Source organism: Pristiophorus japonicus, chromosome 29, assembly GCF_044704955.1.
Source record: "Pristiophorus japonicus isolate sPriJap1 chromosome 29, sPriJap1.hap1, whole genome shotgun sequence".
In the NCBI taxonomy this organism is placed as follows: domain Eukaryota; kingdom Metazoa; phylum Chordata; class Chondrichthyes; family Pristiophoridae; genus Pristiophorus; species Pristiophorus japonicus.
The window spans coordinates 7826947-7849573 of NC_092005.1; the positions used below are offsets into that span (position 1 = coordinate 7826947).

General features: G+C 41.9%; 1 non-coding gene across 1 annotated transcript; it reads right to left on the reverse strand.

Moving 5' to 3' along the window:
• Nucleotides 1-8012: 8012 nt before the first annotated feature.
• trnas-gcu (transfer RNA serine (anticodon GCU)) lies at nt 8013-8094 on the reverse strand. Its single transcript has one exon. It is a non-coding gene; the product is annotated as a tRNA-Ser (tRNA).
• Between the last annotated feature and the right edge of the window lie 14533 nt (nt 8095-22627).

Below are 22627 nucleotides of genomic sequence, written 5' to 3' on the forward strand. Positions count from 1 at the left end.
AAAAGAGATTTACGAAGATGTGCCTGGACTGGCAAATTTTAGCTTTGAGTAATGATTCGATAGGCTGGGTTTGTTTTCATTGGAACATAGGAAGCTGAGGGGAAACATAATTGATGTGTTCAAAATTATGAGGGGTATAGAGAGAGTGGACAGGAAGGTCCTATTTTTCTGAGCAGAATGGTCAACAAACAGGGACATAGATTTAAAGTCATTGGTAGCAAGTTTAGAGGACATTTGACGTGAAATCTATTCACCCAGAGCAAGTTGGGAGACTGGGACACAGTGCCTGAAATGCTGGTTGAGACAGAAACCCTCACCACATTTAAAACGCGCTTGATATGCACTTGAAGTGCAATAACATACAGAGCTACGGACCAAAAGCTGGAACATGGGATTCCGCTGGATAGCTCTTTGTTGGCCGGCGTTGACCAGATGGGCCGAAATCTCCTTCTTCCGTGCTGTAAATAACTATGATTCTATGATTCAGTTCTAACCGAGGGTCTAACTACAGATAAGCCGGACGTGGAGACTTTATGGGTAGAATTAAGAGATAGGAAAGGATTTGAGACAACAGTGGAATTGTGCATAGGCCCGCTAGTCGCAGCTGTGAAGTACTAGAATATATAAATGTAGAGATTAGAGAAGCGTGCAGTCTAGACAGTGTGGTTTTAATAGGGGATTTACATTTTCCTAGAACTAGAACCTGTCAGAAAGATTTTTCTCCTTCGAATAGAAAACGTTTAGAGGCGATTTATGGCATAAGTTCAAAATTATGAAGTGTTTTGATGGTTAAAAAGGAAAAAGCTTTAAAATGTCACATTTAATGTTTTTATGTCTCGATAGGCGCAGATGGGGGTCAAGCCCATTACCTTTGGTTTATGAGACCGACGCCTTACCACTTGGGCACTGCACCCTCTGAAAATCTAGTGCTTTGTCCACTAGCAAGGACATGATGGGCTAAATGGTTTCCTTCTGTGCTATAAATTTCTATGGTTTATGGTTCAGTCACTGAGGTGATGTTACTACCAATGTGCTGTTATAGAAGGAGTTCCAAGATTTTCACCACACCAAAATAATGGAAAGGCGATATATTTCCTGTTTCATTATCTGCGGAGTTGATACTCGAGTTGGAAAAATCAATGTTCAACGATCATGCCCACTTCTGATTTTATGATGAAGGGCAGGTCATTGATGAAGCAGCTGAAGATGAACTCCTGCAGCGATATCCTGGGCTGAGATGATTGGCGTCGAACAACCACAACCAACATCTTTTAGGCTAGCTATGTCTCCAGCAGTGGAGATAAACCCCGCCATGACTTTAACGTTAGACACCTCCTTGATGAAACATTCGGCCAAATGCTGCTTTGATGTCAAGGACAATCACTCTCGCCTCATTTTAGAATTAATCACTTTTGGCCATATTTGGACCAAGACTGTAATGATGTCTGGAGGCTGGGGGTTCTGTCGGAACTCAAACTGAGCAACGGCGAGCAGTTGGGTCATGCTATGTTCGTGAAAGATGCTACGGGAATGCAAGCTCGTGTCTTTACTGTTTGAAAACAGCGCACACTTGCATGATGTTTATTTGTAGGATCAAATGTGTCATCGAGCTGAAATCTTACTCTACCTTACTCTTCGCACAGACCCTATCAGGGCTTCAAAGCTTTGCACGTTTTAAAATATCAGTGTTAAGAAAATTGTTTCATTCTATATTTCTTAAAGATTAAGAAGGCACAACAGACAGCCATATTTCCCAGTTTGCCGATGATGCAAATATTGGTGATATAGTAATTAGTGCAGACGTTAGCGTATATTTATAAATATATACTGATAGATTAAATGAACGGACGATTCAGTGGCAGATAGATTCCAAACAGGTAATTGTGTGGTCACCCATTTTAGATCACAAAGTTTAGATCTGAGTACTAATTAAATGGAGCACAGCTCGGAGGGATGGCGTTCCAAAGTAGTTTGCAGTCCAAGTGCGCATACCGCTAAAATGCAGTAGCAAGTTACAAATATATTCGAAACAACTAATGGCATGTTAGGCTTTATAACTAGGAGTTAGACTATAAAGCAACTGAAGTTTTTCTTCAACTGCACAGAGATGTTGTAAGACTATATCTGGAGTACTCTAAGTTATAGAATATAAGAGATGAATAGAAGTTTACAGCACGGAAGGAGGCAATTTCGGCACATCCTGTCTGCGCCACGGTTATCCAGCCGAATCACACTATCCACCTTAAGCTCCATAACCCTGCACGTTACGGCACTTCAGGTGCACATCCAAATAATTTTTAAATGTGCTAAAGGTTTCTGCCTCGACCACTCTTTAGGCAGTGCGTTTTACACAACCACAACATTCTACGCGTGGAAATTTTCCATCATATCCCCAGTGAACCTTCTCCAATTACTATAAATATATGCCCGCTGGTTGTTGAGCCCTCTGTTAAGGGAAATAAGCCGTTTCTATCCGTTATATCTCGTCCCCTAAGGGCACGGTCCCTTAGAAATGATAGGCTGGATTGGAATGTGTACAGTTCATAATCACCAGAATGTTACCAGAGTGCCATGGGTTAAATTATGAGGAGAGATTACATAAACTAGGCCTATACTCCCTGGAATATAGAAGGTTACGTGGTGATTTTATTGAGATTTTTAAGGTTTTGAAATGAATTGATAAGATAGATAGATTTAAAGCTTTTTTTTACCGTTCTTGCGGGAGTTTACGACAGGAAAATCTTCTTCACGCAAAGGGTGATGGATTTATCTTCTACAAAAAGCAGGATAGACTAGCTCAATTAAAATTGTTAAGTTTAGATTAATAGTTTTTGCTAGTCATTGGTTAAAATGATGTGGAGCCAATGCAGATGGATGGAGTTACGATAGAGCTCAGCCAAGAATTAACAGAATGGCGAATAGGCACGAGGGGCGAAATAGCCTAATCCTGTTCCTAAGTTCAGTCAATTGGCAGAACACCTATTTTAAATAAAGAAACGTTGCCTTGAAGGGAGAAATAAAATATATCATTTGCAGAGATTATGTACCGCTTCCACGCTTTAATAACAAAAAAGCATTAAGTCTAATTGTCAAAACAGTTGATTGAACATTTACTTGGAGTGGGTTGGAACCCACGCAGACATACATCAGTTGGATTTTAAATCCAACGCCTTAACAACTCGGCCATCCTTGTCATGGGCACGCTGCAGTGCAGTGCTTGAAAATTCGGCAAATCGCTTGGAGACTCAAAATTTAGTTTTCAGCCCAGAGCAAACTACTCGTCTGCATACTCTGCAAACATTGGAGGATATATATCTTGTAAAAACTGTGGATGGTGAAAAGCTGAACTACAAAACACAGCACTTCGGCAAATAACGCATTGAACTGGTCGTCCGTAACTAGACAACAAACCCCCTTGGTTTGACCACAGAGCATGTAATCATCCCGTCAACACTGAACATCTTTGAAGGAATAATGTTAAAATGCAGGTCAACCACCCAGTATCAGCAATCTCAGACTGAACCAGCGCTTAAGGGATAAATCATAAGGTATGGAGTAAACTGATATGGGGAGCGATGGAGAGAGTGACAAAGAGAAAGTCATATTTGGAGGGATAAACAGATCCCCATTGAGAAAAGCATACAGAAATTAACTGCAACTGAGATAGACATAAAGCGACACTGATACACGGAAATAAAGTTAGAGTCAGAGAGAAATAGAATGAATGATAGAGAGAGAAAAAGAGACCAGCACACTAAATGTGAGAAAATCCCTGCCGGCACGGCCCGGAATTAAATCCGTGAATTGACGTTTACAGGTGAAAATACAAGCTCACTGAGAGAGAGGATTGTAGCATCACAGAAGCATGGAATGAAACACTTTGCCTAGAGCCCTGCAAACTGTTCGCCATCAACTATTTACCCAATTGCCTTCGAGAGGTGGTCACCCCGCAGCTTAAGAGCGTGCAGGTAGAGAGGGAGTGGGTGATCAGCAGACAGAATAGGAGGACGAGGCAGGTAGTGCACGAGCCCCCGAGTCCATCTCGCTCGCCAACAGATATTATCTTCTGAGTATCGGTGTGGACATAGTGCCTCTGGCGAATGCAGCCAGATCCAAATCCACGCCACAGAAGGTGGTTCAACTGCACATTGGAGGAGAGAAAAGAATGGAAGAGCTATAATGGTAGGGGTTTCAATAATCAGGGGAGCAGACAGCCGTTTCTGCCACCGCAGATGTGACACCAGAATAATATGTTGCCTTCCTGGGGGCAAGGATGTCACTAGCGTCTGCATGGCATTCTGATGGAGGAGGGTGATCAGCGAGAGGTCATTGTCCATACAGTTACCAATGACATAGGTAGAAAGTGGGGCGAGGTCCTGCAGGCAGAGTTTGGGGAGCTACGAGAGAGGTTACAAAGTAGGACCAGAAAGGTAGTAATCTCCGGAATACTCTAGGTGCCATGAACTCGTGAGTTCAGAAATAAGAGGATTGAGCACGTGAATGGATGGCTGGAGAGATGGTGCAGGATGGAGGGCTTTAGTTTCCTGAGACAGTTGGACTGCTTTTGGCGGAGTTGTGACCTGTTCAAGCTGGATGGGTTGCACCACAGCAGAGCCGGGACCAATAAGCTCGCGCGGCGGGGTGCGGGGTTGGAGGCGGTGGTTGCTTGTGCTGTTGGGGAGGGTTTAAACTAGTTTGGCAGGGGGATGGAAACTTTTGAATAGATTCAATAGAGAGGGGAGTAGAGTTTGAATTATAAAGCAAAAATGTAGAAAGTGAGTTTGTCGGACAGAGGAAGCAAGCAGTAAAAAAGGGTAAAAAAACAAATTTAAAAAGCATTTTTCTAAATGCACGTAGCATTCGTAACACAGCAGATGAGTTGACGTCACAAATAGATACAAATGCGTATGATCTGATAGTCATTACAGAGAACTGGTTGTAATGTGACCAGGACTGAAAACTAAATATTCAGGGGAATTTGACATTTCGGAAGGATAGACAAAAAGGAAAAGGAGTTGGGGTAACACTCTTAATAAAAGATGGGATCAGTGCATTAGTGTGAAACGATATTGGCTCAGAGGATCAAGAGATTGAATCAATTTGGGCGGAGATAAGAAAGAATAACGGCATAAAGCCGCTGTTGGGCGTAGTCCATAGGCCCCCAAACAGTAGCTGCACGATTGCACGGAGTATAAATCAAGAAACAATGGAGGCTTGTAAAAAAGGCACGGCAATAATCATAGGGGCTTTTAACCTTCATATCTACTGAATAAAATTTATTTGTCTGTGTAGACTTGAGGAGACGCTCATAGAGTGTATCCGGGATAGTATATTTCTACAGTACATGCTCCCCCAATCATGGAGCAGGCTATCTTAGATCTGGTACTGTGTAATGAGACAGGATTAATAAATGATCTCAGAGTAAAAGAAAATATAGTATTGAGTGACCACAATATGGTTGAATTTCAAATTCAGTTGGAGGGAGAGAGATTTGGTTCTCCAGTGTCCTCAGCTTAAATAAAGTGGACTACAAAGGTATGATGGCAGAGGTGGATAAAGTAGATTGTGAAAGTGGCGTAAGGTGTGGGACGGTTGATGAGCATTGCAGACATTTAAGGAGATATTTTATAACGCGGAACAAACATTTACCATATGAGAAGGAAAGGCTGTAAGAGAATGGATAACCCTCCGTGTCTAACTAATGAAATAACGGAGGGTAGCAAATTGAAATCAAAGATATACAATGTGACCAAGACTAGTGGGAGACGAGAGCAGCGGATTGGGATTTTTTTTAAGCCAGCAGAGAACGATTAAAATCATGATTAAAGAGGGAAGATAAATAATGAAAGTAAACTAGCAGGAAATATAAAATCAGATAGTAAGAGTTTCTACAAATATATAAAAAGGAAAGGAATGGCTAATGTGAATGTTGGTCCCCTGGAGGATGACACTGGGGAATTAATATTGGAGAAGAAGGAAATGGCAGAGACTTTGAACAAATATTTTGTCTTGCTCTTTACAGTAGATGACACTATAAACAACCCAATAGTGGATAATCAAGCGGATCTAGGCAGGGATGAACTTAATGCTATCACTATCACGAGCGAAGAATTACTAGCAAAATAATTGCACTAAAGGCAGACAAGTCCCCTGGACCTGATGGCTTACATCCTCGGGTCTTAAGAGAAGTGGCAGCAGAAATAGTGGATTCATTCGTTACAATTTCTCAAACTTCCCTCGATTCGGAGGCGTTTGGAGCGGATTGGAAAACCGCAAATGTAACGCCCCTTAAAAACGAGCCAAGCAAAAAACAGGAAACTATAGACCAGTTAGCCTAACATCTGCCGTTGCGAAAATGCTAGAGTCCATTATTAATGAAGCAGTAGCGGGACATTTGGAAAAGCATGATTCATTCATGCAGAATCAGCATGGATTCATGAAAAGGAAATCATGTTTAACAAATTTGCTGGAGTTTCTGAGGATGTAAGGAGTGGATAAGAGGAAACCAGTCGATGTGGTGTATTTGGATTTCCAGAAGGCATTCGATAATGTGCCACATAAGAGGTTATTGCTCACGGTAACAGCTCACGGGATTGGGCTTAAAATATTAGCATGAATCGAGGCTTTGCTAAATAACAGAAAACAGAGCATCAGGATAAATGTGTAATTTTCCAGTTGGCAAACAGTGACTAGTGGGGTGACGCAGGTATCGGTGCTGGGTCTTCAAATATTTGCAATCTATATTAACGACTTGCTTGAAAGGACCGAGTGCAATGGAGCTAAGTTTGGTGATGATACAAAGATTGGTAGGAAAGCAAATTCTGAAGAGCACACAAAAAAATTGCAAAGTGATATAGACAGGTTAAGTGAGTGGGCAACAGTTTGGCAGTTCCAATATAATGTGTGAAAAAGTGACCTTACCAACTGTGGCAGAAAGAATAGAAAAGCAAATTAAATTCCTATGGAGAAAAGTAGCAAAGTGCTGCAGTACAGGGACACCTGGGGGTACTTGTGCATGAAACGTAAACATCAGTATGCAGGTACAGCAATTGATCAGGAAGGCAAATGGAATATGCGTTTTTTGCAAATGAGATGGCTTATAAAAGCAGATTTGTCCTGCTACAATTGTATCGGGTATTAGTGAGGCCACACCTGGAGTACTGCGTAAAGTTTAAGTCTCCGTATTTAAGGAAGGATATACTTGGAGACTGTTCAGAGAAGGTTCACTAAGTTGATTTCGGAGATGAGGGGGATTGACATATGAAGATAGGTTAAGTAGGTTGGGGCGATCCACACTGGAGTTCAGAAGAATGAGAGGTAATCTTATCGAAACTTATAAGATAATGAGGACGCTCGACAAGGTGGATGCAGAGAGCACATTTGCACTCATAGGGGAAAGGAAAACTAGGGGACATAGACTTAGAATAAGGGACCGCCCATTTATAAGAACATAAGGACATATGAAATATGAGCAGCAATAGATCACATGGCCCTTCGAGTCTGCACCACCATTTAATACGATAATTGCTGACCGGATCATGGACTCAGGTCCACTTCCCTGCCCGCTCCCCATAACCCCGTAATACCACCATTTAATGTGAAATATGTCTGTTTTCTCACATATCGAGCGGCTGTGAGAAGCGGAACTTTGAGTAAAATATGGCGCGACTCGTCCGTGATTTAAACACGACACCTCTCGCAATTCAAATGTAATCACTCCTAAGCGAAAATCATACCCCAAGCCCAACGAGCCGCCGACAGTGGAGAGCGTAGCTCTCAGATACTGATGGTAGTGAGAAAAGATATTCGACATATCGTGCCTGCGCTGTCCCTTTGAGACCTATCTAATTAGTCCCCCTCTTAACAGTCCGACAAATTTTATCCCTTTGACGAATATATTATTAATTTGAGACATGACATGAGCAAAGTGCAGCATCCTTGTCAGTAAAAGGGGAATTTGGCGATGTGGTTAACAAAACAAGTAGGGAGGGGTCAAGGCTGTAAAACAATAACAACGAGGATGGAATTCGAACCCATGCGTGCAGAGAACAATGGATTAGCAATCCATCACCTTAATCTTTCGGCCACCTCGTCACCTGCATGGCAGAGCTTCAGCCATTCAATCTCCTGCTCTTTGTATGCAAACAGAAATAACGTGCAAGAAAGTCCACTTCACAGCTTGCTGTGCCCGTACAACCAGATCGACAATGATGAAAACATGCCCTTCGATTCTCAAAGCAAGCAGCCTTGCTTTATTTCAGGTGAGTGACTGGAAGAGATGATTGGTTTTTCGGAAGAATCAAAACAAAGCATATAAAACTTCACGCAGCGAACTAATTGTCCGCGGCAGGACTCAAATTTGCAATCCTCCGATAACGTCGCCGTTGCAATCGAAGTTAGACGCTCTATCCATTAGGTCACGCAGCCTCCGTCATCAGCGTAAAAAATGTCGTTGTGTCTATTGGGAGCAAATTCGGGTCAACTGCGATATCAAGCAGTGGATTAGGAAAAGATGAGGATATTTCGAGTAACATAACAGATGCACTGCGATCTGGGTGTGCACTGGCGCAGGCAACCCCATGTAACTTGGAACACAACAGTTTAATAATTCATCCATCGCAGTTCAAATCACACTCATTTTAAACTATACAGGATGATGCGGGATTATGAGAAAATTCGTATTAAAGGGACAGATTATGAATCGAAAATGACAACCATCCCTTTTAAACAGACACAGAATGATCCGCGACTGCAAGTACATCCTTTTTACACAGATGCAGAATGACCCTTGACTGACAGCAGTTCCCTTTTAAAAGAATAAAGTGAGATTTCTATCATCCCTGATTGCAGTTCTGCAGTGCGTGAGTGAGCATGGGAGTCAGGAACACGCGGGGCTGAAACGGCAATTGAAACCAGAGGTGATAGACAGGCAGGAAGGAGGGAGGGTCGTAATACCTACCCAGACAAAAAGCCAATTTACAACTATATATATATATATATATATACACATATATATGATTAACATTTAAAAAAATGAAAAACATTTAAATTTTATTTTTAAACAATTGAATATCATTTGTTTTAAATAAATAAATAATTGATTCATAATCTATATATTTTTTGATTGAACAAAGGCGGTGTGACTGGAAGAATTCCATTGGAAATGAGCGGGTGCAGTCAGTAAGTACCCAATCACAGTAAGCCCATCATGCCACGAGGAAAGATCTGGGCTACAAAAGCTAATCTTTTAAAGTATCGTGTGTCCTTCTGCTGGATCTGACAGCAGCTGCTTGTGCTGTGAAAGAGGTCAAATGTAATGGCGCTCAGTGCAGCCAGAACAGGAAAAGCACGTTTATTTTGAAAGTTAAACAGTTGGGATTGTATATAAATATACATATGTACATATATATGTAAGAACAAAGTCAGTCAGTCAGTCATGTCTTGTCTTGATTTGATTTGATTTGAATTTGAACAGAAGGGTGGAGAATGTCATCATGTCACACAGCCCACACGCAAGGCCTGCCTAAAATCGCTACATTTCTAACGTGTGTATTTTCCCTTCTTTCCGATGTGGCATAGCACAATCCCACAGCAGATTCTTCTACAGTCAGAGAGTCCATGAAGGAGTGTTCAAACAAATCAGTTTGGCATCAAGTTGCATGTAATGCATTTTTCTCACATGACATGTAATGCACAGTAAGATCGCACAGCACGTTTGCACACACTGTTGCCGAAACAAACAAAGAAACAAACTAAAATTCCTTTACGTCCAAAGGCAGTTTATGAAATTCGAAATTTGAAATCCGGGACAGAGAGCAGATCCCTTTTAATAAGACACAGATTGCTCCGGGACTGATAGCACACCATTTTAAACAACGGAGAATGATCCCGGACAGACAGCACATCCCCTTAAAAGGGATACGGAAACAAAATGAAGAAAAACAGATAATAGTGTAAAACTCAGCAGGTCGTACAGATTCTGTGGATGATGAACCCGGATTCAAGGTCTGTCGGATAATCATTCCAATTTTTAGGAAAAAGTTAAAGATTACAGATGTTTTCAGCAAAAATAGCACCTGGAAGAAATAAGCAGCGGGAAAGGACAAAAGGGAACGTCTGTGATACATGGTAACGCAGTAGTGATTAAATAATAAATGGCACAATGGGAAACGGCAAAGTGGATGGTAATCGGGCAATAACGTTACAAAGGATGGTCCATAGGAGGTGTTAGTGGGGACAGCAGAACCATGACCAGACAATGGGAGCGGTGCTTATGCTCTGATACGTTGAAACTAATGTTGAGGCCAGAAGAGTATAACATGCCTACAATATAGTGTGTCACCGCCTTTGAATCAGACCAGGCAGCTTGGCCATCCGGGATGGATTTCCTGTCCGGTTTGAATTCGGCAGCCAAGGGCCTAATACTAAAGCCGGCTTCTCACATCTTTTCAGCTCTAGAGAAACAGGGCGCACTCATATTCAGGGCAGATGTGGACATTGACGCTGAATGTATGCTTATCCCAATTGAGGTGAGCTTCTGCATACAGACAGGAAGATACACTGATCAAGTATTGGCCGGAACCAAGCACGGGTTAGGTTATCCAACGGGACACAGAGCCGAGTACCTCTGAGACACTTTAACTTTACTCAATTGGATGAGTTTCTCTTTGCTCTGGGGTTTGTATGCTGTGGAAACATTCGGCGCAAAATCACACATTTTAATGTGAATTATTTATTTTTACTCTCATGTCGAGCGGTTGTGAGAAGCGGAACTTTGAGTAAAAGATGGCATGGCTCGTCCGGGATTTGGAACCGGGACATCTCAAATTTCAAATATGATCATCCCGTAGCGGGAATCATAAACCTAGACCAACGAGCCGCCGTCAGTGAAGAGCATAGCTCTCAGATTCTGACGGTAGTGAGAAAAGATATCCGGCCCATCGTGTTTGTGCTGTCCCTCAGATACCTATCTAATTAGTTACCCTCTCCGCAGTCTTACAAATGTTATCACTTTGACGAATATATTATTAATTGAGACATGACTTGAGCAAAGTGCAGCATCCTTGTCAGTAAAAGGGGAATTTGGCGATGAGGTCAAATGTGATTGACAAAACGACCAGCGGGGTAAAAGCTGTAATACAATAACGACAAGGATGGGATTGGAACTCATGCGTTTCGAGCAGAATGGATCAGTAGTCCATCGCCTTAACCGCTCGTCTACCTCGTCGCCTATTCACCACAGCGTCAGCTATTCAATCTCCTGCTTTATGTATCCAAAGAGAAAAAAGTGCAACAAAGTCCACTTCATAGCTTGCTCTGCGCGTGCAACCAGATCGACAATGATGAAAACGTGGCATTAGTTTCTTTAAGGAAACAGCCTTCCATTACTTCAGGTGAGTGACTGGAAGAGATGGTTGCTTTTTCGGCAGATTCACAACAAAGAATATAACATTTCACGCAGCAAACTAATTGACTGCAGCCGGAAACAAACCTGCAATCTTCTGATAACGTCGAAATTATAATTGAAGTCAGACACCTTATCCATTTGGCCAGGCAGTCTCTACCATGCGCGTCAACTTTGTTGCCGGGTATGTTGGGAGCAGATTCGGCGCAACTGCTAAATCAGGGGGTGGATTAGAAAAAGATGAGCATATTTCGAGAAAATGAACAGATGCACTGCGATCTAGGTGCGCACCGGCGCAGGCTACCCCAATGTAAATTGGAACACAACAGATTAACAATTCGGTCACTGTAGCTGAATTCATACTCCTCAAACTATACAGGGTGATCCGGGATTTTGAGAAAATTCATTTTAAATGGACAGATTATGAACCGGAACTGATACCCATCCTTTTCACAGAATGATCCGCGACTGCAAGTACATCCCTTTTACACAGATGCAGAATGTCACATGCCTGACAGCAGTTCGCTTTAAAATAATAAAGTGAGATTTCTATCATCCCTGAAGGCAATTGTGCAATGCGTGAGTGAGCGTGGGGCTCAGGATCACGGCAATTCAAACCACAGGTGATCGACAGGCAGGAAGGAGGAAGGGACGTAAAACCAACCCAGACACAAAGCCAATTTACAAATATATATATAATTAAAATTTTTATAAAAGATATACATATAAATTTTATTTAAAAAACATTGAATTTGATTTGTTTTAAGTAAATAAATAATTAATTCATGATCTAGATTGTTTTCGATTTGAAGAAAGGCTGTGTGACTGGAAGAATTACATTGGAAATGAGGGGGTACAGTCTGTAAATAACCAAACACAGTATTCCCACAGTGGAAGACAAGCCAAACATGTAAAGTCTTTCTGCTGGATCTGGCAACAGATGCTTGTGCTGTGAAAGAGGTCAACTGTAATGGAGCCCGGTGCAGGAAGAACAGAAATAGCACGTTTATTTTGAAAGTTAAAAAGTTGGGATTGTATATAATCATATATATATATATATATGCATAAACAAAGTCAGTCAGTCAGTCATGTCTTGTCTTGTCTTGTCTTGATTTGATTTGATATGAATTTGAACATGAGGGTGGAGGATGTCATAATGTCACACAACCCACAAGCAAGCCCTGGCTAAAATCGCTATATTTCTAACTTGAGTATTTTACCCTTCTTTCAGATGTGGAATAGCAAAATCGCACAGCAGATTCTTCTACCGTCAGCGAGTCGACGAGGGAGTGTTCAAACAAATCAGTTTGGCATCAAGTTGCATGTAATGTGTTTTTCTCACATAACATGACATGTACAGTAGGATCGCACACAACGTTTGCACACAGTCTGGTTCAAACAAACACACAAACAAACTAAAATTTCTCACCTCCAAAGGCAGCTTATGAAATTTGAAATTGAAATCCGGGACAGACAGCACATCCCTTTTAAACAGACACAGAATGACCCGGGACTGGTAGCACACCATTTTGAACAGACAGAGAATGATCACGGACAGACAGCACATCCCCTTAAAAGGGATACGGAAACAGAATGAATAAAAACAGATAATAGTGTAAAACTCAGCAGGTCGTGGAGATTCTGTGGATGAAGAACCCGGTTTCACATTCTGTCGGATAATCATTCCGATATTTTAGGAAAAATTTAAAGGTTAAAGAATTTTTCTACAAAAATAGCACCTGGAAGAAATACGCAGCGAGAAAGGACAAAAGGGAACGTCTGTGATACATGGTAACGCAGGAGTGATTAAATAATAAATAGCACAATGGGAAACGGCAAAGTGGGTGGTAATCGGGCAATAAGGTAATAAAGTATGGTCCATAGGAGGTGTTAGTGGGAACTGCAGTACCATTACCAGACAATGGGAGCGGTGCTTATGATCCGATACGTTGAACCGAATGTTGAGGGCAGAAGAGTATAACATGCTGACAGTATAGGTTATCACCGTCTTTTCATCAGACCAGGCAGCTTGGCCACACCAGATTGATTTCCTGTCCGGTTTGAATTCGGAAGCCAAGGGCCTAATACTAAAGCTGGCTTCTGACATCTTTTCAGCTCGAGAGAAACAGGGCACACTCATATTCAGGGCAGAGGTGGACATTGACGCTGAATGTATGCTTATCCCAATTGAGGTGAGCGTATGCATACAGACAGGAAGATATACTGATCAAGTATAGGCTGGAACCAAACACGGGCTTATTTTATCCAACGAGACACAGAGCAGAGTACCTCTGAGACACTTTAACTTTACTCAGTTGGATGAGTTTCTCTTTGCTGTGGGCTTTGCACGCTGTGGGAACATCGGTGCAAAATCACACCTTTTAATGTGAAATATTTATTTTTTCTCTCATGTCGAGCGGCTGTGAGAAGCGGAACTTTGAGTAAAAGATGGCGTGCCTCGTCCGAGAATTGAGACCGGGACCTCTCACATTTCAAATATGATCATCCCGTAGCGGGAATCATATACCTAGACCAAGGAGCCGCCGACAGTGAAGAGCATAGCTCGCAGATTCTGACGGTAGTGAGAAAAGATATCCGGCTCATCGTGATTGTGCTGTCCCTCAGTGTCCTATCTAATTAGTCACCCTCTCCACAGTCCTACAAATGTTATCACTTTGACGAATATATTATTAATTTGAGACATGACATGAGCAAAGTGCAGCATCCTTGTCAGTAAAAGGCGAATTTGGCGATGAGGTTAATGTGATTGACAAAACGACCAGCGGGGTAAAAGCTGCAATACAATAGCGACAAGGAAGGGATTAGAGCTCATGCGTACAGAGCACAATGGATCAGGAGTCCATCGCCTTAACCTCTCGTCCACCTCATCGCCTATTCACCACAGCGTCAGTCATTCAATCTCCTGCTTTTTGTATCCAAAGAGAAATAATGTGCAACAAAGTCCACTTCACAGCTTGCTCTGCCCGTGCAACCAGATCGACAGTGATGAAAACGTGGCATTAGATTCTTAAAGCAAACAGCCTTACTTTACTTCAGGTGAGTGACTGGAAGAGATGGTTGCTTTTTCGGCAGAATCACAACAAAGAATAACAAATTTCATGCAGCAAACTAATTGACCGCGGCAGGACACAAACCTGCAATCTTCTGATAATGTCGCGATTATAATCAATGTCAGACGCCTTATTCAGTGGGCCAGGAAGTCTCTGCCGTGCGTGTCAGATTTGTTGTTGGGTATATTGGGAGCAAATTCGGCGCAACTGCTATATCAGGGGGTGGATTACGAAAAGATGAGCATATTTCGAGTAAATGAATAGATGCACTGCGATCTGGGTGCGCACCGTCGCAGGCAACACCAATGTAACTTGGAAAACAACAGTTTAACAATTCGGTCACTGTAGCTGAAATGACACTCCTTCTAAACTAAAACTATACAGGATGTTCCGGGATTATGAGAAAATTAATTATAAAGGGACAGTTTATGAACCGGAACAGACACCCATCCTTTTTAAACAGAAAAAGAATGATCCGCGACTGCAAGTACATCCCTTTTACACAGATGCAGAATGACACATGACTGACAGCAGTTCCCCTTAAAAAAAAATAAAGTGAGATTTCTATCATCCCTGAAGGAAATTATGCAGTGGGTGAGTGAGCGTATGGCTCAGGACCAAGGCAATTGAAACCACAGGTGATCGACAGGCAGAAAGGAGGAAGGGACGTAAAATCAACCCAGACACAAAGCCAATTTACAAATTTAACATTTTTAGAAAATAAATAAATTTAAATTTTATTTTTTAAAAATTGAATTTGATTTTTTTAAATAAATAAATAATTGATTAATTATCTAGATTTTTTTCGAATGAAGGACGGCTGTGTGAGTGGAAGAATTCCATTGGAAATGAGGGGGTGCAGTCAGTATATACACAAACACAGTAAGCCCATGGTGGAAGACAAGCCACGAGGGACGATATGGGCGACAAAAGCCAATCATTTAAAGTCTTTCTGCTGGATCTGACAGCAGCTGCTTGTGCTGTGAAAGAGGTCAAATATAATGGAGCCCAGTGCAGGCAGAAGAGAAATAGCACGTTTATTTTGAAAGTTAAAAAGTTGGGATTGTATATAAACATATATATAAATATATATGTATATATAAACAAAGTCAGTCAGTCAGTCATGTCTTGTCTTTTCTTGATTTGATTTGATTTGAATTTCAACATAAGGGTGGAGGATGTCGTCATGTCACACAGCCCACACGCAAGCCGTGGCTATAATCGCTATATTTCTAACTTGAGTATTTTACCCTTCTTTCAGATGTGGAATAGCAAAATCGCACAGCAGATTCTTCTACCGTCAGCAAGTCCACGAAGGAGTGTTCAAACAAATCAGTATGGCATCAAGTTTCATGTAATGCATTTTTCTCACATGATATGAAATGTACAGTAGGATCGCACAGAACGTTTGCACACACTCTGGTTTAAACAAAAACATAAAAAACTAAAATTCCTCACCTCCAAAGGCAGTTTATGAAATTTGAAATTGAAATCCGGGAGAGACAGCACATCCCTTTTGAAAAGACACAGAATGACCTGGGACTGATAGCATACAATTTTAAACAGACGGAGAATGATCCCGGACAGACAGCACATCCCCTTAAAAGGGATACGGAAACAGAATGAATAAATAGTGTAAAACTCAGTAGGTCGTGGAGATTCTGTGGATGAAGAACCCGGTTTCTCATTCTGTCGGATAATCATTCCGATATTTTAGGAAAAAGTTAAAGATTAAAGAATTTTTCAACTAAAATAGCGCTTGGAAAGAATACGCAGCGAGAAAGGTCAAAAGGGAACGTCTGTGATACAGTCGAACGCAGGAGTGATTAAATAATATATGGCACAGTGGGAAACGGCAAAGTGGGTGGTAACAAACGATGGTCTAGAGGTGGTGTTAGTGGAATAGCAGAACCATTACCAGACAGTGGGAGCGTTGCTTATGATCCGATACGTTGAACATAATGTTGACGCCAGAAGACTATAACATGCCAACAATATAGGGTGCCACCACCTTTTAACCAGAACAGGCAGCTTGGCCCCCCCGGATTGATTCCTGTCCGGTTGAATTCGACAGCCAAGGGATTCAATGAAAAGCCAGCTTCACACATCTTTTCAGCTCCAGAGAAACAGGGCGCTCTCATATTCGGGGCAGAGGTGGAGATTGACGCTGAATGTATGCTTATCCCAATTGAGGTGAGCTTCTGCATGCAGACAGGAAGATACACTGATCAAGTATTGGCCGGAACCAAGCACGGGTTAGTTTATCCAACGAGACACAGAGCCGAGTACCTCTGTGATACTTTAACTTTACTCAGTTGGGTGAGTTTCTCTTTGCTCTGGGATTTGGACGCTGTGGGAACATCGGCGCAAAACTAACCTTTTGACGTGAAATATGTCTGTTTTCTCTCATGTCGAGCGGCTGTGAAAAGCCGAACTTTGAATAGACGATGGCGGGACTCGTCCTGGATTTGGAACCGGGATCGCTCACATTTCAAATGTGATTATCTCTGAGCGAGAATCATACCCCTAGATCAACGAGGGGCCGCCAGTGAAGAACATAGCTCTCAGATTCTGACGGTTGTGAGAAAAGATATTCGGCCCATAGTGATTGTGCTGTCCCTAATTAGTCACCCTCCCAACAGTCTTACAAATGTTATCCCTTTGACGAATATATTATTAATTTGAGACATGATATGAACAAAGTGCAGCATCCTTGTAAGTAAAAGGGGAATTTGGCGATGATTAAATAATAAATGGCAAATGAGGTTAAATGATATTGAAAAACGACCAGGTAGTTCTCAAAGCTGTAACACAACAACGACGAAGATGGGACTCTCGGCCACCTCGTCGCCTGTTCACTAGATCGTCAGCCATTCAATCTCCTATTTTTTGTATCCAAACAGAAATAAAATGCAAGAAAGTCCACTTCACAGCTTGCTCTGCCCGTGCATGCGGATCGACAATGATGAAAACGTGGCATTAGATTCTTAAAGTAAACAGACTTCCTTTACTTCAGGTGAGTGACTGGAAGAGATGGTTGCTTTTTCGGCAGAATCAGAACAGAGAATATAAAATTTCACTCAGCAAACTAATTGACCACGGTAAGACTCGAAGTTACAACTTCTGATAACGCCTTATACATTAGGCCACGCTGTCTCTACCATACGCGTCCAATTTGTTGTTGGGTATATTGCGAGCAAATTCTGGGCAACAGCGATATCAAGGAGTGGATTCGGAAAAGATGAGCATATTTCGAGTAAATGAATTGATGCGCTACGATCTGGGTGCGCACCAGCGCAGGCAACCCCAATGTAACTTGGAACACAACAATTTACAATTCGGTCATTGCAGCTTAAATCCCACTCCTTCTAAAACTATACAGGATGATCCGGGATTATGAGAAAACTCATTATAATGGGGCAGATTATGAACTGGAACTGACAAGTTCCCTTTTGAAAAGACACAGAACGATCCTGGATGCAAGTACATCCCTTTGACACAGATGCAGAATGACACTTGACTGACAGCAGTTCCCTTTTAAAAAAATAAAGTCAGATTTCTAACATCCCTGAAGGCAATTGATCAACGCGTGAGTGAGCGTGGGGCTCAGGACTACGCAGGGCTGGAACGGCAATTGAAACCACAGGAGATCGACAGGCAGTAAGGAGGAAGGGACGTAAAACCAACCCAGTCAAAAAGCCAACTTACAAATATATATATATATTTAACATTTTTAGAAAATTGAATTTGATTTGTTTTAAATAAATAAATAATTGATTCATTATCTAGATTTTTTTCGATTGAACGAAGGCTGTGTGACTGCAAGAATTCCATTGGAAATGAGCGGGTGCAGTCAGTAAATATCCAATCACAGTAAGCCCATGGTGGAAGACAAGCTCCGAGGGAAGATATGGGCTAAAAAAGCCAATCTTTTAAAGTAGCGTGTGTCTTTCTACTGGATCTGACAGCAGCTGCTTGTGCTGTGAAAGTGGTCAAATGTAATGGAGCCCAGTGCAGGCAGAACTGAAAAAGCACCTTTTATTTGAAAGTTAAAAATTTGGGGTTGTATATAAATAAGCAGATATAGATAGATATATATAAACAAAGTCAGTCAGTCAGGCATGACTTGTCTTGTCTTGATTTGATTTGATTTGAATTTTAACATAAGGGTGGAGGATGCAATCATGTCATACAGCCCACACGCAAGCCCTGGCTAAAATCGCTATATTTCTAACTTGTGTCTTTCCCGTCTTTCAGATGTGGAATAGCAAAATCCCACAGCAGATTCTTCTACCGTCAGAGAGTCCTCGAAGGAATGATCAAACAAATCAGTATGGCACCAAGTTGCATGTAATGTATTTTTCTCACATGACAGTAAGATCGCACAGCACGTTTGCACACAATCTGGCTTACACAAACACACAGACAAACTAAAATTCCTGCACACTCCAAAGCAGTTTTTCAACTTTGAAATTTGAAATCCGGGACAACAGCACAGCCCTTTTAAACAGACACAGAATGATCGGGGACTGATAGCACACCATTTTAAACAGACAGAGGACGATCCCGGACAGACAGCACATCCCCTTAAAAGGGATATGGAAACAGAACGAATAAAAACAGATAATTAGGTAAAACTCAGCCGGTCGTGCAGATTCTGTGGATGAAGAACCCGGTTTCATGTTCTGTCGGATAATCATTCCGATATTTTAGGAAAAAGTTAAAGATTACAGATTTTTTCAACAAAATAGCGCCTGGAAAAAATACGCAGCGAGAAAAGTCAAAAGGGAACGTCTGTGATACAGTGGAACGCAGGAGTGATTAAATAATAAAAGGCACAATGGGAAACGGCAAAGTCGGTGGTAATCGGGCAATAAGGTAACAAATGATGGTCCAGAGGTGGTGTTAGTGGGAATTGCAGAAACATTATCAGTCAATGGGAGTGGTGCTTATGATCCGATACGTTCAACATAATGTTGAGGCCAGCAGACTATAACATGCCTACAATATAGGGTGTCAATACCTTGTAATCCGACCAGGCAGCTCGGCCATCCCGGATTGATTTATTGTCCGGTTTGTATTCGGCAGCCAAGGGACTCATTCAAAAGCCAGCTTCTCACATCTTTTCAGCTCCACAGAAACAGGAAGCACACATATTCAGGGCAGAGGTGGATATTGACGCTGAATGTATGCTTATCTCAATGGAGGTGAGCTCATGCGTTCAGAAAGGAAGATATACTGATAAAGTATTGGCCGGACCAAACATGGGTTTAGGTTGTCCAATGAGACAGAGATCGGAGTATATCTGAGATATTTTAACTTTGCTCAGTTGGGTGAATTTCACTTTGCTCCTGTGAAACTCTGGGATATGGATGCAGTGGGAACAACTGCGCGAAATGACACGTTTTAATTTGAAATATTGCTGTTTTCTCACATGTCGACCGGCTGTGAGAAGCGGATCTTTGAATAAAAAATAGCAAGGTTCATCGTGGATTTGAATACGTGATCTCTTGCATTTCAATGGCGAAAATCCCAAAGCAAGACTCACAGCTCTGGACCAATGAGCCGCGAACGTTGAGGAGCGAAGCACTAAGATTCTGACGGTAGTTGACTAATCGGCCCATCGTGTCAGTAGTGTCTCTCAGAGACCGATCTAATTAGACCCCTATCAATAGTCCTGCTAATGTTTTCCCTTTGATGAATATATTATTAATTTGAGATATGACATGACCAAAGTGCAGCATCCTTGTCAGTAAAAGGTGAATTTGGCCATGAGGTTAAATGTGATTTGCAAAGCAGAAAGTTCAAATGTTTAACACAATAATGAGGGTGGGAGCACAATAGATGAGCCGTCCATCGCCTGACCCTCTCTGTCAACTCGTCTCCTATTTAGAGCAACGTCAGCCATACAATCCCTTACTTTTTCCATCAAAACAGAAATAACGTGCAAGAAAGTCTACTTCACCGTTTGTTCTGCCCGTGCAACTAGATCGACAATGAGAAAAATGTGCCATTAGCTTCTGAAAGCAAATAGCCTTCCTTAACTTCAGGCGAGTGACTGAAAGAGATGGCTGGTTTTGCGGCAGAATAACAACAAAGAATATAAGACTTCACGCAGCGAAATAATTGACCGCGGCAGGTAACGAATCTTTAATTTTCTGATAACATCGCGGTTACAATCGAAGACATACGCCTTATCCATTAGGCCGCGCGCCGCTGCCACCAACGGGCTGTTTGTTTTTGTTTATATTTGGACCAAATGCGGGGCAACTGCTATATCAATGAGTGGATTTAGGAAAAGCTGAGCATGCTTTGAGTAATTTAACAGATGAGCTGCGTCCTGGGTCAGCAGCGGCTCAGGCAACCACAATGTAGCTTGGAACACAACAGTTTAACAATTCGGTCATCGCAATTGAAATCACACTCCTTTGAAAACGATACAGGATGATCCGGGATTATGAGAAATCCCTCTTCAAGGGGCAGATTATGAACTGGAACTGACAACGATCCCGTTTAAGCAGACACACAATGATCCGGGACTGCAAGAACATCCCTTTTTACACAGATGCTGAATGGCCCTTGACTGACAGCAGCTCCCCTTTAAAAGAATAAAGTGAGATTTCTATCATCACTGAAGGCAATTGTGCAGTGAGTGAGCGAGCGTGGGGCTCAGGAACACGCAGGGCTGGGACGGTGATTGAAGCCACAGCTGATAGACAGGCAGGAAGGAGGGAGGGAAGTTGAACCAGACAAAAAGCCAATTTAATAACATTTATATACATTTTTAAAAAAATTAATACATATGAAATTTATTGAACAAAAATTGAATTTAATTTGTTTTAAATACATATAATATCAGTAATAATCTATTTTTTGTTCGAAAGAAGGCTGTGTGTCTGGATGTTTGCCATTAGAGATAAGGGTGTGCACGCAGTAAATACCGACAGACACAGTCAGCCCATGGTGGAAGACAAGCCACGAGGGACGATATGGGCCACAAGTATGATCTTTTAAAGTGACGTGTGTCTGTCTGCTATTTTTCAGATATGGAATGTCAGGATCCGACAGCAGCTGCTTGTGCTGTGAAAGGGGACAAAAGCAATAGATTCCAGTGCAGGCAGATCAGAAAAAGCACATTGCTTGTGAAAGTTAAAAAGCGGGGATATATATATTGTATATAAGTATACACTCACACACACACACACACACTTAAATATATTTATATATGTAAACAAAGTCAGTCAGTCGGTCATCTCTTGTCTTGTCCTGTTTTCATTTGATTTAAGTTTTAGAATAAGGCGCTTATCGTCATCATGCCACAAAGGCCACACGCAAACCCTGGCTAAAATTCGTATGTCTCTAACATGTGTTTTTTGCAATTTTTCAGATGTGGAATGGCAAGATCCCATAGCAGATTCTTCTCCTGTAAGATATTTCTCGAAAGAGTGTTCAAGAAAACCGGCATGGGTTCAAGTTCCATGTCATGGCTTTTTTCACACATGATATGAAATGCCCAGCAAGATCGCTCAACATGTTTTACTCTCTCCCTCTCTCTCTTACACAAACTCTCAAACAAACTTAAATTCCTACACCCTCCAAAGGCAGTTTTTGAAATTTGAAATTTGAAATCTGGCACAGACAGCACGTCCCTTTTAAACAGACACAGAATGATCCGGGACTGATCGCGTATCCCTTTTAAACAGACACAGAAATTTGCGGGACTGAAAGCAAATTCGTTTAGACAGACACAAAATGACCCGGTACCTCTCGCATTTGCAACGTGAAAATCCAAAAGAGAGAACCATACACCTAGACGAACGAGCCTCCGACATTAAAGTGCGCAATCCATTCTATATTAAAGCGTCCTATTCTGACGGTAGTGAAGAAAGCTATTCGGACTAACGTGGCTGTGCTGTGTCTCTGAGAGAACAATCAAATTAGTCCCCCTCTCCATCGTCCTACGAATAAGAACATAAGAACATAGATTTTCCTTTTGATGAATATATTGGGCCTGATGTCACTGTGCTAGGCTTTCCCCAGGCGCTGGCTGAAAATAGGGATAACATTCCACACCTACCTTGTGCTCCTGCGCCCTCGTCAACTCAGGCCTTCTCTTCCCGCGCTTCGCAGCGCATTCACGACTTGGAGCTAC